This window comes from Myodes glareolus, chromosome 12 (assembly GCF_982192425.1).
Source record: "Myodes glareolus chromosome 12, mMyoGla1.1, whole genome shotgun sequence".
In the NCBI taxonomy this organism is placed as follows: Eukaryota; Metazoa; Chordata; class Mammalia; order Rodentia; family Cricetidae; genus Myodes; species Myodes glareolus.
In genome coordinates this window covers 73,287,573-73,304,164 of record NC_142037.1, presented here as the reverse complement: position 1 = coordinate 73,304,164, position 16,592 = coordinate 73,287,573, and the positions used below count along the sequence as shown (strand labels likewise).

General features: G+C 36.4%; 1 long non-coding RNA gene across 2 annotated transcripts in view; it reads left to right on the top strand.

Annotated features, from left to right (window-relative positions):
* Nucleotides 1-16,074, top strand: part of LOC125392243 (uncharacterized) — a 238,623-nt gene extending 222,549 nt beyond the window's left edge. For both annotated transcript variants that reach the window (XR_015739503.1, XR_015004742.2), the window contains exon 6: nt 15,703-16,074. This is a non-coding gene — a long non-coding RNA (uncharacterized LOC125392243). The remainder of the gene's footprint in view (nt 1-15,702) is intronic.
* The last annotated feature ends 518 nt before the right edge of the window (nt 16,075-16,592 follow it).

Here is a 16,592-nt window from a genome sequence, read left to right as displayed (position 1 = left end):
CAGTAGTTGACTGTTCAACTTCCATGAGTTTGTTGGTTTCCTGGGGGTAGCACTGTTGTTGAATTCTAACTTTAATCCATTGTGGTCTGACAAGACACAGGTGGTTACTAATATTTTTTTGTACCTGTGGAAGTTTGCTTTGTTACCGAGTTTGTGATCAATTTTCGAGAAGGTTCCAAGAGCTGCAGAGAAGAAGGTATATTCTTTCCTATTTGGGTGGAATGTTCTGTAGATGTCTGTTAAGTCCATTTGATTCAATACCTCCAATAATTCTCTTATTTCTCTCTTGGGTTTCTGTCTGATTGATCTGTCCATTGGTGAGAGAGGAGTGTTGAAGTCTCCTACTATTAGTGTGTGTGGTTTGATGACTGCCTTGAGTTCTAGAAGTGTTTCTTTTACATAAGTAGGAGGCTTTATATTAGGGACATAGATATTCAGGATTGAGATTTCCTCCTGATGAACTGTTCCTGTTATGAGTATAAAATGTCCGTCTCCATCTCTTCTGATTGATTTTAGTTTGAAGTTAATTTTGTTGGAAATTAGAATGGTCACACCTGCTTGTTTCTTAGGTCCATTTGCTTTAAAAACCTTTTCCCAATCCTTTACTCTGAGTAGATGTCTGTCTTTGTGGTTGAGGTGTGTTTCTTGTAAACAGCAGAATGTTGGATCCTGTTTTCGTATCCAGTCTCTTAGTCTGCGCCTTTTTATAGGTGAATTGAGTCCATTAATATCAAGTGATATTAATGACCAGTGATTGTTGACTCTGGTTATTATTATTTTTTGTTTATTTGTTTAATAGAGTTTGTATGTGTCCCTTCTTTGAGTTTAGCTCATGAAGGGTCGCTAGATGTCTGAGTTATTGTAGGCAGTGTTGGCAATGTTGGATTCCTTGGGTTGCGATTTTCCTTCTATTACTTTCTGTAAGGCTGGGTTTGTGGCTGCGAATTGTTTAAATTTGTTCTTATCCTGGAATATTTTGTTTTCTCCATTGATAGTGAATGATAGCTTGGCTGGGTATAGCAGTCTGGGTTTGCATCCATGGTCTCTTAGTTTCTGCAATACCTCTATCCAGGACCTTCTGGCTTTCATGGTTTCCATAGAGAAGTCCGGTGTAAGTCTGATAGGTTTACCTTTATAAGTTACTTGATCTTTTTCCTTTGCAGCTCTTGATATTCTTTCTTTAATCTGTATGTTTTGTGTTTTCATTATTATACGGAGAGGGGATGTTTTTTTTTGATCAAGTCTATTCGGTGTTCTGTAAGCTTCTTGAACCTTCATAGGAATATCATTCTTTAGGTTGGGAAAGTTTTCTTCTATAATTTTGTTGAATATATTTTCTGAGCCTTTGATCCTCCGTTCTTCTCCTTCTTCAATCCCTATTATTCTTAGATTTGGTTTTTTTATTGTGTCCCAGATTTCTTGAATGTTTTGTGATGAGAATTTGTTAGATTTGCTGTTTTCTTCGATCAGAGCATGTATTTTATCTATAGTATCTTCAGCATCTGAGATTCGTTCTTCCATCTCTTGTATTCTATTGGTTATGCTTGATTCTGTAGTCTCTGTTTGTTTACCTAGACTTTCCATATCCAGCCGACCCTCGTTTTGTGTTTTCTTCATTGCCTCCATTTCAGTTTTCAATTCTTGAACTGTTTCCATTACCTGTTTGATTGTTTTTTCTTGGTTTCCCAGTGTATCATTCATGGATTTACTCATTTCTTCGATCTTTTTGTTATACTTTTCATCCATTTTTTTACTCATTTCTTCAATCTTTTAGTTGTATTTCTCATCCAGTTCTTTAAGGGAGATATTCATATCCTGTTGAAGGGACTCTATTGCTTTCATAATGGCACTTTTTTCCATTTCTTCTGAATTAAGACGTTCAGGTCCTTCTATTGTAGGGTCGTTGGAATCTGGTGTTTTCATGTTGTTTTTCAGATTGTTGGAGGAGTTCTTGCCTTGATGTCTGCGCATCTCTTCCTTCAAATGATCTCTATTGGATCTTATGGTACCAGGTCAGGTTCCCTTGTTGGGCAGGGAACTTCTTCACCGACAGAAGGCCTACCTTTCCTCAGGCAGTCTATTGAAACACAGGCACTCCCTCCTGCCGGGTTGCACTCAGAGCCCAGGCCCAGCGCGCAAGGGGAGCAGCTCTGGGGAGATCTTGTGGCCCCAGGGGGAAGGGAGGAAGAGAGGAAGGTGTACCTGGATGAATGCTGGGATGGGATTCGGGGAGAACTCAGCAGGGTGGAGCCACCACTGCAGGGTGACCAGAAAGTCGAGGGGGGCGGCGAAAGTCTGAATTCCTCCTAGCTGAAGCCCTTGGGCCAGGGGCAAACTCACCCCTCCTCCATTGGATGTCTGCTAGGAGTTCACTGTCTCTTGCTGGCCAGGAATGTGGCTGAGCTGACACAGGGCCTGCCTGTCCTCAGGGAGGCTATCAAAGCACAGGAACTGCCCCTGCCGGGTTGAGCCCACAGCTCAGGCCCAGTGTACAAGGGAGCAGCTCTGGGGAGATCTTGTGGCCCCAGGGGGAAGGAGGAAAGAGAGGAAGGTGTACCTGGATGAAGGCTGGGATGGGATTCAGGAGAGCTCTGCAGGGTGGAGCCACCACTGCAGGGTGACCAGAAAGTCGAGGGGGGCAGGGAAAGACTGAATTCCTCCTAGCCGAAGCCCTTGGGCCAGGAGCAAACTCACCCGTCCTCCAATGGATGTCTGCTAGGAGTTCACTGTCTCTTGCTGGCCAGGAATGTGGCTGAGCTGACACATCTCAGCCACAGCTGATATGATCTCAGCCATAGCTGTCCTCAGGTAGGCTATCACAGCACAGCCATCTTGTTATTTCTTAAAGTGCACACACACACACACACACACACACACACACACACACACACACCCCACTTATACAGCGATGGAAACTTGAATGTATCTATATATTTTTTCTTGTAGTGTCTTTCTTTTCCCTCCCAAAATTACTTCTTTCAAACACTGCTTTATAGAGGGTATAGAGAAACACACTAATTGAAATAAATTACTTATTTTATATGTTGGTAAAGCTGAAAATGATTTACATAAACTAAATAAGCAAAAAGAATGCAGTAGATGGATTATTTGAATTTTAATTAGTCAGAGGAGGGGAGGAAAGAGGAATGGGGTATCAAACACCAGGTAACCCATGCTGAGAATTTTCCAAAACAGTCTGAAAATACATGTTCACAGATTCAAAAGCTTCAAAAAATCCTCTGAAGAATGAATTTACAAATAAAAATAATAATTAGGAAAATGAAGAAACAACCAAAATATAATATTCCACCAAAGGCTCCAATGTCTACAAAGGAGGTTTATAAACCTTTCAAAAATCATGATTGTCTCAATATGCTGAACAAAATCAAGCAAAGCTCATAAATTTGCTATGCAACAAAAATTCCTTCACAATTTTAAGATGAAAGAAATGTTTAATCAAATAAAGTAATTTAAAAAATAAAAATAAATTACTTAAAGGTGAACATAAGGGGGTACTTCTAAGACATGAAATAGATATGCAAAAATGAAATACAAACATGAAAAAAAAAAGAAAAAGAGGCAGAAAATAGTGAAGGAAAGGATATAGTATATCACAAATGGGGGCCTAAGAAACTATCTTTTTGCTGTAATAAGTAGTTTCACAATTTAACCGCTCAAAGAGAAATTGTGGGAAATAAAATGTACCAATATTTGGCATTAGTAAGATAATTAAAACATTCATAGTTTTAACTTTATTGTATTTTATTCAATAATATTTTAAATTGGTAAAACTATTTTATTACATTTTGAACTAATTTTATTATGTAGAAAACAAATTTAAAAAATTGGATTTAATTGCAATATATTAACAGATCCACTAAAAATAAAGTATTATGTTTTCCAGCTGACACTGATTCATAGAGCTTTACAAAATTACAATTATAAATGATGAGTGGTCTAAAGAAGAAAACTAGAAAAATAAAAACACAACACAACAAAGTTTCTGTGATACATTGAAAGCAGATTAGCAGGAAATTGATAACTTGAAACACTTCCATTGAAGGAAAAAAAGAAAATAAAGAAAGAAAAATAATTGCTCAAATCAATTACCTACTTGTACAAATATGGCTCTGTTGAATATTTCCCATTTCATTTCTGCCTCCCTGTGTTCTTTCTTTCTTTTTTGTTTGTACTTGTTTTTTTTAATTCTTAATTTAATCATATAACTCTATAATTATGAGAGAACATTTCAAGAATATTATTAATGGATAAATCAATTTCAAAATTAAATCTTTAGTGCCTATTTGAGAGAAAAACAGAAGTAGATTACATTTTAGCCATAGAATATATAAGTAAAGCCATTTTAGGGTTTGCAAGAGACTTGATTCTAGAGGGTTTCCCAGGTCCAAGGAGAGGTCCGCAGGTTGTTCCTTGGGCAGCAGAGGAGAGGGCACATGAACTGACCTTGTCCCATAGCCACAGTGATGAATATCTTGCATATCACCATAGAACCTTCATCTGGTGATGGATGGAGATAGAGACAGAGACTCACAATGGAGCACTTGACTGAGCCCCCAAGGTCCAAATGAGGAGCAGAAGGAGGGAGAACATGAGCAAGGAAGTCAGGAGCACAAGTGGTGTGTCCACCCACTGAGACAGTGGGACTAATCTAATGGGAGCTCACCAAGGCCTGCTGGACTGGGAGTGATGGAGTATGTTATCAAACTGGGCACTCTGACTGTGGCTGGCAATGAAGGCTGACTGAGAATCCAAGGACAATGGCACTGGGTTTTGATTCTACTGCATGGACTGACTTTGTGGGAACCTAATCTGTTTGAATGCTCACCTTTATTGACCTGTATGGATGGGGGAGGACCTTGGACTTCCCATGGGCGGGGAACCCTGACTGCTCTTAGGACTAGAGAGGGAGGAGGAGATGGGGGGGAAAGGGAGGCAGGGAGGAGGTGGAAATTTTTAATAAATAAATAAATAAACTAAAAAAAGAATATATAAGTAAGTACAGATTTTCCACATTTTGGCATTTAAGATATGTTTTATGAAAGTTAAACTAGCATATGTTGAAGAAGAGTACGAGGATCCTAGTCTGCCATATGAATTTCAGAATATCAATTGTTCTTCCTAGAAATGACTTTATTAAAATGTTTATCAAAAAACAGACACTAATTAATGCAGAGGTAAAAAGAAGTGTAGAATTATATCATCTTCATTTTCACATGTTGACTTTGAACAGCAGAATTTAGGAAGACTGTCAATAAACAGGAATTGAGCATTATTAATGTGCTATAAATTGCATACATAAAAATCATAAATAAAGACAGATGTTAAAATGAAGTAAAGCAAGGTTGTAATACATTTAATAACTGATAGCATAACTTAAAAGTATGCTATATAATACGTTTATATTCTATTTGTATATAAGGAGATTATTTACTTTTGACTTTTAGAAATGAAATAAATAAAATTACTAAAATTTAAGATTGTTTCTATAGCAAACACAATTGAAAAAATCAAAATACCAATGTTTAATCATTGAAACCTGACAAAGTTTTAGCTTACAGTCTACTGTGGAACACAGTGGCTAGAACTTATCCATGAAATTTTGCTGCTACTTTCTATTAATATATTTCATGATAAAGTACAGCCTGGGAAATAAAACTATGAAAGACTAAATTTGCAAAATAATGCATATTTAAAAATGAATATTTATGAAGATGTATATCGTTTATTAGTCTGCCAATATAATTTGATGTGCGATTTAAGAAATTTTTTAGAAACCTTTTTAACTCTCCCCTATGAAGAATGTGATCTTCATTTACACTTAAAATTTTAGAATGTTTATTTTTAAAACCACACGTTGCTATGGTACTTTGAAGAAATACATTATTAGTTAAATGCATTCCAAAGTTTATATTACAGGATCTGATTGAATTTCTGAGACTTTTCACTTCCATTTTGATTTAGAAATTAATTTTTATACTGTGTATAATATTTTGATAATAATTGGATTAACTAATAAAGATGACTGGCTAATGTACTTCCAATATCCCTCATAATCCTTCATTATTCCAGTGACAATGAAATGCTGAGAGAACATGTGTTAAGAGAGCAGCCAGGCAGCTGAAGGAAAAGAACATCTGAAGATCTCATTACATTTGTGTGTTAGGATGCTTGCTTTGGGGCTCGTTGGATACACACATGGCCTCTACTCTCCCTTTATTAAAGCCATAAAGAGCTGCTAAAACCCATAAAAAGAAGCTGGTGGATTTGTAAAAGATATGACAGCTTGTTCAAACAGGTTTCTACAGAACATTTTAAGAAAAATTTTCACTCTGGAGCATAGCTAGGAGGCATTTATGTTATAAATGTCTACTTTGTCACTGTAAATTGAAAATTCTACTTGTCAACAGACTATCAAAAGAGCCCTGCTCTCTTTCACTTCTCACACAATATAACTTAGCACTGTCAATAGGAAGAATAAGATTTTGATACTTATAGAACAATAGCATCCCTTTCTGGTGTGAAAATGTATGTACATACATACATACATACATACATGCATACATGTATATATACATACATACACACATCAACACATGAATAAATACATAAACACACAAGTACGTTCAGACACGATTACAAATTTATTTGTTTGAAGGTTTTGAAGCTAATCTGTACTTAAACATAATGCTTAAGTAGCAAACACCTTTATGAACAAAATTGAGTGGTGTATAACTTTTTTTGCAATAATCTAAGTATAATGAAATCTTCACATCCTACCAATGAACAAAAAGAACACTTAGATGTTATATTTTCTAGGGACTAATATACATTTATACTATAACATGTGACTGAAAATTTATTAAATTAGATTATTAGTTTTCAAAACAAAAATCCATCCTTTCTGTGAAATAGAAAGCAACAAGAATTTGAATGTTGTTTTAAAACATTCTAGTTTAATTCAAATTCAGAACCTTTGGGAAGGATACATTAAGAAAAGATTTGAGGAAATGGAGATAATTTAGTTATGTGTGAATGATAGACAGTTCTGGAATGAATAAGAGAAAGAGTCAGATTCAGAGAGATAAAAGGACAACGACAAAGACAGAAAGACTGGCATGATTTCTAAGACAGTGAAGTGAAGAAAATACATTATATGTATTGTTTTCCTACAGTATCAAGTGGTTGAGTCAATGTCTCCCCATCCCTACTCCATCACCTCTTTGCCTTGAATTCCAATGGCATTAACATTTAGATGTGGCTATTTGTGTAATAATGCATTAGAGACTTTTGGCACATGAAAAATTTAAGAGTTGATTATCTATAGAACATAAACCAAGTTTTAGTGATAAAAGAAGTGCAGAAATTCTCATAAAATATAAGGCACTTAATTCATCCTATTGGCAGGAAGTATCTATGTGACTATGACTACATATGAGGAGAAGCAGAAAAAATACTTGTTCTGTATTTGTAATAGAGTCTAACTTCATTAAAGATAAGATTCTTCTTTAATTATTAGTTCTGATTATTATGTTAATTAAGTTACTTCAAAATATACACTATTTATTGTGTTTCAGTTCAATTCCATCTTAATAAAATCATAACTTGATATGCTAAAATGTAACTTCTGTTTAATGGACCACATTTTCTATTATGAAAAAAGTTCAAATACTAAGTTGAGTCTCTAATGTTAAATATGCTTTTTTTATGAACAAAAGATGTTTCATGAATACATAAGTACCAGCTAACTCATTTTTAGTACTTATATGATTAAAATCAGTTTCCAAAGGCTCACTTTTACTTCTGTTAAACAATTTCTCACAATTGATTTAAAAAATATAAACAATGTTTACACAAAGGTGTAAAACTAAAATTTTGAACTTCCCAAGTGGAAGGTATATTAGAATGCAATGACTATGTTTCATTTAAAAATGCCTTGTAATTACCAACCCAGATTGTTATTCATATAATGGAATTAAATCCTGATACCAACCTCAGAACAAAAAAGGAAAGATTCTCCAAAATACACTGGAATTTGGAGGCCACATTAGACTTGCTCATAGGTGAATTCCATTAAAATTAGGTAAGTATGCTGAGAAAGATTTCATATCCTTTGTTAGTCACCTCATAGACTTTTCATCAATTATGAATTCAATGTAAATATCTATTCTATTTGGAATTTATACACAAGGAAGATAATCAAAGTAAAGATACAGGCGTCATTTTGAAAGTAAAGAAGAACTCTGGTATTGCATTCAGTACTGAGTTAAAATAATTAATTTCATAAATATTTTTAGAAGACAGTATTAGGAGCTTAGTATAACAGGAGTTTGTGTTCAAGTCTAACAACATAATGATAAAGAACAAAGTACTCTGTTTTCTGATGCGGGAGAATTGTCTGTATTCTGTCAATCATATTTTAATACAACGCTGATTGGCCAGGCAGGCAGTATAGGCGGGAAAACCAGACAGGAAGTAGAGGTGATGCAATGAGAACAGGAGAATTCTGGGAAGCAGGGAAGCTCCTCCGCCATTCCTGCACAGACCACCGAAGAGTCAACATGTAAACCGTCACACTGAGAAAGGTACTGAGCCCGTGTGGCTAACATAGATCAGAATAATGAGTTAAGTCATAAGAACTAATAAGTAGCCTGACCTAATGGGCCAATCAGTTTATAACCTTATGGAGTCCTGTGTGTGATTCCTCTTTGGGATTTGCTGGTTGTGGGGTACCGGGCAGGATGGAAACCCCAACCAACCGGCCCTCATGTTACAGTTTTCTTCAGAGGGTAGAGAACTTCTTGACAAATTTTTAAATTGTTTCACTATTATTACTGGTGTTCAATAGCCTTGTTAGTTTAGTAGGTTGTGGCTGCCAAAATCAGTATTTAAAAATTTGTATTAAGTACATGGAATTAGAGGTACCTTCACATTTTGTAGTGTGTGTGTGTGTATGTGTGAAATCAGTATAGTTATTTGAAAACCTTAGGCTGTTCCTCTCTAACCATATAATGCCATGCTGAAACTGGTTCTCTTTTAAATTCCTGTGTCTGGATTTGAATATATATATATTATCTGTTTTCATGCGATTTTCTATGGCCTGAATCTTGGCACTCATGTCAAACAACTTCTTGAGAGATAAACCAATAATTACCAAGATGATAATTAACATTGTGTCAATACTGGCTAAGTGGATTATCCATTCATTTAGTTTTTGCATTTTTAAACAATTTATTGAACAACCATGCAGAGACCTAACTCTCTATATTGCAATTTGTTTTCCATTTTTTAATGCAGGGAAAACCTGTCTCTTTTAATTAATTCTGCCCTTTAAGAATCCCCAATTTGATGTGAATTCCCCTCTGTATGCTATAAATATGTTTTATTGTCATTGGTTAGTAAAGAAAGCTGCTTCCAGCCAATGGCTTAAGAGAATATAGCCAGGCTGGAAGATTATATGTATATATATATATATATATACAGAGAGAGAGAGAGAGAAGGCATGGTCAGGGAGAAGCCGTGTAGCTCCCACAGGAGACAGACTCCTCCACCAGAGCCTGCTGAAACTTTCCCTGTAGGTCACAACCTCGTGGTTATGCACAGATTAATGGAGATGGACTAATTTAGGATGTAAGAGTTACCTAGAAAATACACTTAAGCTATTGGTCAGATGGTATTACAATAATATAGTTTCTGTGTGGTCATTTCGGGCCTCCACCAAAACCAATTTTTTCACCAAACCTGCTGACAATGACCATGAAGATGTGAGGTTGACTGCTGCTGTATAGGACAGCAGAAGTCTGAGCAGGTTTCAAGGCAGTTACCTCTTTTACCAGTAACCTGAGAAAGGGTTCCAGGAAAGGCCCACTAGGAGAGAAAAAAGAAAAACCTAGCCAGTGGGGGAGTCACACACCTATGTGTAGTTGCTGCCTATGCTGGTGGCTGCAAAGCCACAGGTAAGTTACTTTTCTGTGAATTCATAACTCAAATGTTGGGTGCCAGATATCGTGTGGATTCTAACTGATCTTAATAATAAAAACCCTGGCCAGGTGGTGATGGTTCATTGCTTTAATCCTAGCACTCTGGAGTCAGAGGCAGGCAGACCTCTGTGAGTTTGAGGCCAACATGCTCTACAAAATCTATTTTTAGGACTGTCTCCAAAGCTAAAAAGAAGACATGTCCAGGAAAAAAAAAACTAAAAAGAAACTACTACTACTACTATACCACTCCAAGTCAGATATCAAGGTAACTGCTTAAAAGATCAGAAAAGCAGAGATGCCAGCCATTAGTTCTTACCTCTACAAAATCCTCAGATCAAATGGGCGATCCTGTCTCTATAAAACATCAGACTAAATTCTCTGAGCTTCTGTTTCCTCCTGCCTTATATTCCTCTCTTTGCCCAGACATATCACTCCTGTCTCCACCTCCTTAACGTTAGGATTAAAGGTGTGTGCCACCACTGCCTGGCCTCTGTGTTTAGTGTCTAGCTTCGCATGCTGACCTCCAGCAAGCTTTATTCACTAGATCACAAACAAAATATCACTACATAGAGCGAAGCTTTTATTTTGTTCTGTTTTGATGGAAAATCATATTATCTTTTTATATTTTGTAGTCATTTCTTCAAAACATAGGAAATGAAACTAACAGTATCAGAGAATAAAGTAATACAGACATATGTAAGAAAACAAAGAAATAAAAGCTAACTTATAAAACCCCTGTCCTTGTTTGCCTTACATTTTGCAATACATTTTGATACTTTATGCAATACATTTTGATACTTTATTTTTTTTAAGTTGAGCTTCAGGTATGACTCAGCAGTTAAGAGCAATGACTGATCTACAATCAATCTACAAGGTTGATTCCCAGCATTTACATGGCATCTGCCAACAATCAATAACCCCAGTTCCAGGGTCTGATGCTCTGTTATGTCCTCCCTGGGTACTCAATACACATAACGCACAGATATACATGCAAGCAAAACATCCATACACATAAAATGAAAATATGTATTTATTTTTAAAAAAGCAGAATTCTAAAATTTTGAAATTACTAAATAAATATTTCATTATTATGACTTGTGTCAGTGGTTTTGTGCTGTGTATAAGATGTGAAACACATTTCTTAATCAAATAAATTTGAAGAAGTAATATAGAAATATTGAAGCAGATCCCAGTTTTTATCAGCTGCATCATTAATAAATTTTAAGTTCATAATCACCTAGATTGAGGAGAAAGTTTGCTCACTGGAGGCAGCTTTGAATATTTCAAGTAACAACAACAACAAAAATATGTCAACATTACAAAATCCATTTAATAATATTATTTCTCCTAGGTATGTAGAAAACTTCTGATAAAGTAAAAATATCATGGATGGAGCTTTGACAAAGTATTTGAGGCCAGCTAAGAAATATGATCCCACTTATTCATTTCCTAGGTAACTTCTGATAACATGATCCAGAAGTATAAATACTATTTCCCAATTTCATTCACAGTTAAACATATATTCATGAAACTTGATTATTTCAGTTAAAACTAAATGGTTTCTTTTCAAATATTAATTTGTTATAACATGCTGTTATGTTGTTTTGCTAGGGAAAAGAATATTTTTATAAAAAAATTGAACAGCTGACAACAATTTCTAAAGTTAATGTACTTTGGGGGAGTGTTTCATTATATTTTCTAAGCCTTTCCTGATTTTTTCCCATGAGCTGCACAGTTCAGATCATTTGTTACCTTAAAGTAGAAATCTCCAGAGACAACTTCTTATGAGTACTTCTGGAAAGATCTTTGAGGTCAAAAAAGTGATTTAACCTCAAAGATCAACCAAAATTCTGGAGAGTAGAAGAGAAGAAAAATATAATTTAATTTCTAGGACATTCAGCAGCTAGGGATTTTAACAGCTATAGGCCAACACATGATTTGTGTTGTAATAACCAGTCATGACAGCCACATATTTTTAAAACTACTTTTAAAGTACTTCATACAAAATCTTTTAAATATGCTCTTAGATACTTATGTTGAAATTTTGGTGTATGAACAGTCTTATTCCAAAGAACAGTGGTTCAAAATTGATGAAGAAATGACAAGGATATGTGTTTCTCCTCATTTAATTAAGCAGTTGACAGAAAATTCAGAAAACAATCATGGTTACACAACTTGTTAAAGCTTGCATTCTTGATAATTATGTTATATATTTTATTAGCATAAAATATACCTTATATTGTTCATTATATGTGTGAGTGTATGTATGTGAAATGTTTAATTTGTTAGTGGATACCTAACCTCCTATTCATAAAGCAGGCTGTAGACTCTGACTTGCTGAAAAATACCAACTACTCACTTATTCTAGGCCATAACTAAAAGTCAAATGAAACGCTGAATTTATGCCACTATTTTATATAGGTACCCTTTAGTGGACAACAGATTTGTGGCTAGGTCTATATAGGAATATCAAATACTTAACTGTACATTTTTAAAAAAAAATCAGTGATGTAGTGTTAGTTACTCTTTAGTTGAATTCTATTTCAAGTCCAAAGGAACGAAGAATAACTAACTATGGGATTCTACTGCAGCTTTAAAGGGTACATATAACAGATGTCACAAAATGTACCCGAAGTTCTTCAGTGATTGCTTTAATCCTGAAGTCACTTTACATTCAGTACTAATTTTCACTCAAAGTCAGGTCCAAGAGAGCATATTTTATATTTTTCACTGTATTTGTATTTTGAGTAACTTAACCAGTTTCATAATAAATAAAATTGAAAGACTTACATGGTGGTTGTTTTCCATGAACAAGAACACTGCTATATAAATAAATGTATGTGTATGTCATTTTTATCTGAGACAGGGTTTTACTGTGCAGATCTTGTTGACCCAGAATTCATTATATAGGACTTGCTCGTCTGGAATTCAGAGATCGGCCTATCTCTGCTTTGAGAAGTGTTGAAGATATATGGAACTGTGGCTGTATTTTTTGCTAAGTTACTATTTATTGGCAACATAGGATGGCCTTGAGCTTCTAATTCCTTACAATGAGGCTAAGAGGGATATACCACCACACCCATCTATAAATTCATATTTAATGTTAGTATAGAAAATTATGAATACAAATGATGTTATCAGATTATAAGTATTTCAGTAATATTCTTAAATAAATGACCTCATTATGAACTACTTTCATACTATCAGTCTAAGAATATATTCATAGATGTGGTTATTCTTGCTCTTAAGGTTAAGGTAGCTTTATTTCTGGGGCTTAAAAAAGTGTCACTTTAAAGTGACAAAATGTCATAAGCACTGCACAAAATGATGATTCATTATGAGATTAAATCTACAAATTCTTAGAAATGTCAGGTATGTGCCTTTGTTAGTTCTTACAAGACAAAAGTTCATGGGTATAAATGATCTCTACATTTGATGGATGAAAGCTGTAAAAGTCTTGACAGACAAGAGAAAGTTAAAATGGCCTGTAATATGCGCTTTAGGAAAATGAGCATAATTAACAAATATCTACTTCATGGAGTTGCAAATATCTAATAAGCATTAGCTATATCCAAAAAAAATTTCTAATCGCTCAAAAGTACTTACACTTTGTGAAATTCATTTATTTTCTTTTAGTTTAAAGATATTATTAAACTTTGCAGTTTTTCCTTTTAACCAAGTTATTTATTTATTTTATACCCCTACTGCAGTTTCTCCTCTCTCCTTTTCTCTAATTCCCGTCCCCCTCTACCCAATTTCCATCAATCTACTCCTCCTCTCTTTCTGTTCAGAAAGGGGCAGACCTCTCACGAGTATAAACAAATTACGGCATATCAAGTTACTTTAAGAATAAGTACTTCCCCTTGAATTAGGGCTGGGTAAGGCAATGCAATATGAGGAATTCCAAAAGCCAGTCAAAGTGTTAGGGACAGCCCCAACTCCCACTGTTAAGAGTCGCACAATTAAACAAAGAAACACAACTTTAATATACATGCAGAGTGCCGAGGTCAGTGGCATGCAGGCTTCCTGGTTGTTGGTTTAGTCTCTGAGAGTTCCAGTGAGCCAGCTTGAGGGCCCACGGGGAATGCATGGATATTTTGAGAAAGAGGAATAGAAGAGGTTTCCAGGGTGGTCTGGGTCACTTGGCTATGGGAAATTGTGGGATTGGGCTAGGTTGGGGTTGAATGGAGAGACAGAGTACTGAAAGAGATAACTGGAAAGGGGGTATATTTCTGGGTTAAGGTAAAAACCTGAGTCAAAGGAATCTTCCATGAAACTACAAGGATGACCCCAACTAAAACACCTAACAATAGTGGATAGATTGTCTGAACTGGCCATCACCTGTGATCAGAGTGTTGAAAACCCAAATGTCATCAGAAAGTCTTTATTCTATAACTGATGGAAACTGATGCAGAGAACCCCAGTCAAACATTAGGTCAAGCTCAGGGAATCCTGCTGAAGAGAGGGATGAAGGATTGGAAGAACCAGAAGGATCAAGGACATCATAAAAAAAAAAACCCACGGAAACAAATCTTTCCAAGTTTCTCTTCAACCAACAATCTATCCTATCTGCAAGATGTGCCAGGGAAATGGAGATGCAGAATTTGTGTGAGTCCCCCTCCCCCTCCAAAAAATGACTGGAGTAATTTGGGCCCATGCCACCAGAGAGAGCAATGTTGTACACTACCTGGATAACCAGGGATTGGAGGATGGTAGCCCAGAGACCTAGGATAGAAAAAAAGCAAGATCAATTTGCTGTGCTCATGTCTAGTCAAAGCGCCGTCAAAGAGTAGGCTTCTGGCAGCTGATGGGAGCAGATGCAGAGACTCACAGCTAGACATTAGGAGAAGAGAGAGTCCAAATTAAAGATCTCCTTTGGGACCTCCCTTTGAAGATCTGAAAACCCAAGAAAGAATTTGAGGAAGAATTGTAAGAGTTAGAGGCGTCAAGACCACTAAGAGGTCACAGACCTCAATATCAACTAGATAAGGTTCATAGGGACTCAAAGAGACTAAAGTTTCAATCCCAAAGCCTGCATAGGTCTGTGCTATATTTTCTGCATATATGTGTTGTTATGGAGTTTAGTGATCTCGTGGGACTCCTAACAGTGGGAATGGTTCATGTATCTCACTCTTTCATCTACTCTTTTGGACCCTTTTCTTCTACTGAGTAGCATTTCTTAGCCTTGGTATGAGGGTTTGTGACTAGTCTAATTATAACTTGTCATCCCATGTTTGGTTGATATATCTGAAGTCCTGCTCTTTTCTGAAGAGAAAGGGTGGGTTGAACTGGGGGAGAGGGGAGATGGGGCACTGTGGTTTCAATGCAGTGTATGAGAGAAGGATACATTTTAAAAGTAAAATAAAGATATATACTTCCCTGCTCACATATTCACTCCTCCTCTATCCCAACTGTCCCATTCCCCAAAGCTCTCCCCATCCTCCCCTTCTCACTTCTCTCTCTCCATCTCCCCTTACTTTCGTCCCATCCCCACCCCCAAGCTCTCAATTTTTGCCTGGAAATCTTGTATACTTCCAATATCCAGGAGGATAACTACATGGTTTTTTTTTGGGGGGGGGATTCACCTTCCTATTTAGCTTCTCTAGGATCATGAATTATAGGCTCAATGTCCTTTATTTATGGCTAAAAATCCACTAATGAGTGAGTACATGCCATATTCATCTTTTTGGATTACCTCTCTCAGAATAGTGTTCTCTACTGGACTGAGCTCCCAAGGTCCAAATGAAGAGCAGAAGGAGAGAGAACATGAGCAAGGAAGTCAGGGCCGCGAGGGATGTGCCCACCCACTGTGACGAAGGGACTGATCTAATGGGAACTCACCAAGGCCAGGTGGCCTGGGACTGATGGAGCATGTGATCAAACCGGACTCTCTGGACGTGGCTGACATGGAGGGCTGACTGAGAAGCCAAGGAAAATGGTACTGGATTTTGATTCTACTCCACGTACTGGCTTTGTGGGAACCTAGTCTGTTTGGATCCTCACCTTCCTAGACCTGGATGGACAGGGGAGGACCTTGGACTTCCTATGGGGCAGGGAACCCTGACTGTTCTTTGGACTGGAGAGGAAGGGGGAGGGGAGTGGGGAAAGGGAGAAGGAAATGGGAGGAGGGGAGGAGGTGAAAATTTGTAATAATAAAAAGTAAAATAAAAGCATCCAGTTTTCAAGAGATTGCACTGAAGAGTGTTAGCATTTTGGCAAATATATATTCTGAGTCAATAAATTAGAATTAACATCTTGAAAATAATATTCTTCAGTTTTGATTGAGCTCCAGGCCACAGCTATTTTATCGACACTTTACGCTGCCTGCATAGAAAGTCACACAATCAAATTGTATTTTATATTTTAAAATGACTTGCTTTATAGTTCAATCTGTATGTACAAACACCTTTAAAGAATCGACGTGGCAGGTGACTGTTTTGCATCCTTTTCCAATGGAGAAGGAGCACACATATCTATCCACCTGAGAAAGGGAATCTGTACTCACATTAGATCAATAAAGTCCAAAATTTTAAACCAATTAGCTTTTGTGGGGCGGAGGATTACTAAGAAGAGTGCTGGGGAGAATTTTCTCAC